The following is a 2,449-nucleotide window of genomic DNA, read 5'->3' as shown; positions in this document are numbered from 1 at the left end:
GAAGATAGATCGGGAGTTCCACCGCCGCAAGCCTCAGTAGCCACCAAAAACCTCTTGGGAGCTCGTTCCGGCACCCTGCCGGAGGGAGATCACTCACCGGTGGCCATCTTCATCATCCCGCCGCTATCCATGACGAGGAGGGAGTAGTTCACCCTCGGGGCTGAGGGTATGTACCAGTAGCTATGTGTTCGATCTCTCTCTCTCTCGTGTTCTCTCTATGGCACGATCTTGATGTATCGTGAGCTTTGCTATTATAGTTGGATCTTATGATGTTTCTCCCCCTCTACTCTCTTGTGATGAATTGAGTTTTCCTCTTGAAGTTATCTTATCAGATTGAGTCTTTAATGATTTGAGAACACTTGATGTATGTCTTGTCGTGCGTATCTGTGGCGACATTGGGATATCACGTGCCACTTGATGTATGTTTTGGTGACCAACTTGCGGGTTCCGCCCATGAACCTATGCATAGGGGTTGGCACATGTTTTCGTCTTGACTCTCCGGTATAAACTTTGGGGTACTCTTTGAAGTACTTTGTGTTGGTTGAATAGATGAATCTGAGATTGTGTGATGCATATCGTATAATCATGCCCACGGATACTTGAGGTGACAATGGAGTATCTAGGTGACATTAGGGTTTTGGTTGATTTGTACCTTAAGGTGTTATTCTAGTACGAACTCTTGAATAGATTGATCCGAAAGAATAACTTTGAGGTGGTTTCGTACCCTACCATAATCTCTTTGTTTGTTCTCCGCTATTAGTGGCTTTGGAGTGACTCTTTGTTGCATGTTGAGGGATTGTTATATGATCTATCTATGTTATTATTGATGAGAGAACTTGCACTAGTGAAAGTATGAACCCTATGACTTGTTTCCTACCATTGCAATACCATTTACGCTCACTTTTATCATTAGTTACCTTGCTGTTTTTATTATTTCAGATTAAAAAAACCTATATCTACCATCCATATTGCACTTGTATGACCATCTCTTCGACGCACTAGTGCACCTATACAATTGTAACGCCCCAGATTTGATGCGCCAGGTGTCTGCCAGTTATTCGCCGTCATTGCCATGTCACTTGCTTGCGTGTTGCATTTTATCATGTCATCATGTGCATCTCATTCTGCTTGCGTGTTCGTCTCATGCATCCGAGCATTTACCCCGTTGTCCGTCTTTCAATCCGGCACTCCTATGCCCTCCGGCGTCCCCCTTTTGTCTCTCGTTGTGAGAAGGTGTTAAACGTTCTCGGAATGGCCCGAGGTTTGCCAAGCAACCTTGGTATAGCACCGGTAGACCGCCTGTCAAGTTTCGTGCCATTTGGAGGTTGTTTGATACTCCAACGGTTAACCGCGTAGCCCAAAACCCCCCTTCTCTTTGCAGCCCAACACCCCTTCCAAAGTGGCCCAAAACCCATCCTAACCCCCTCCATGCTCTCGGTCGTTCGATCACAATCGTGTGGGCGAAAACCGCTCCTCATTTGGACCCTCCTAGCTCCCAGAATCTATAAATATGCCCTCCCCCCAAAAATTCACGGATGAATCCCCCCAAAACCCTAGCTTCGTCCTCCTCCCGCAGCCGGACATGTCCGGACCCCGTCGGACATGTCCGCGCTGCCTCCCCCGCCCAATCCTGCAGCGCCACGTGGCGCCCCCGCGCCCACATCGCCGCCGGCCCGTGGAGCCCATCAGGGGCCCGCGCGGGCGCAGATCTCGCCGCCGCCTGGCCCGTCGCCGCCGCCGCGGCCCGTATGCCTCTTGTATGTATCCCCATCTATTATGTAATGTTGATGTAGTGATATCCACCTTGCAAAAGCGTTTCAATATGCGGTTCTATCCTTGGTGGGACCTTCGAGTCTCTTTAGGATAGTATCGCATATTGGGCGTGACAAGTTGGTATCAGAGCCTCGACCGACCCTAGGAGCCCCCTTGATTGATCGTGTAGTCTGACCGATGTTGTGTCTAGAAGAAAACTGTTTTCGGAGTATAGTTATATCGGAGAGTAGGAATTCTTTTTACTCCTCTGCCCCTTCATCGCTCTGGTGAGGAATCTTGATGTAGGTGTTTTGAATTACTCCTCTTCCCTTTCAAACTTTCTTTAGGATCACGCAGTTGGTTTTCCAATCGTTGTTCCTCAGCTCTTTTCATCCGGTGCATTTCTCGTCAAGTTGACTCGAGCCTCTTCATCTTTGAGTTCAATCCTTAGTTCGCTCTCAACGAAGTTGTTTCTTTGTTCTCAGTTGTTTTTTGTTCCCACCCTCCCACCCCTTTTCTTCTTGGAACCGGAGTCCGTAATCAAGTATCCATCCTACTCGTGCGAAGTCTTCGCTTTCTTTCCTCAATGATTTCAACCGGTGTTTTCTCTTCAAGATATTCGTCGTTTCCCCTTCCAAGTTGATTTTCTTTTCCCGCCCTCCCACCCTTTTCTTCCCAGAGTCTGACTCTCTCTCGA

The sequence above is a fragment of the Triticum aestivum genome, chromosome 1B (genome assembly GCF_018294505.1).
Source record: "Triticum aestivum cultivar Chinese Spring chromosome 1B, IWGSC CS RefSeq v2.1, whole genome shotgun sequence".
In the NCBI taxonomy this organism is placed as follows: Eukaryota; Viridiplantae; Streptophyta; class Magnoliopsida; order Poales; family Poaceae; genus Triticum; species Triticum aestivum.
Note: the sequence above shows the minus strand (reverse complement) of the source record.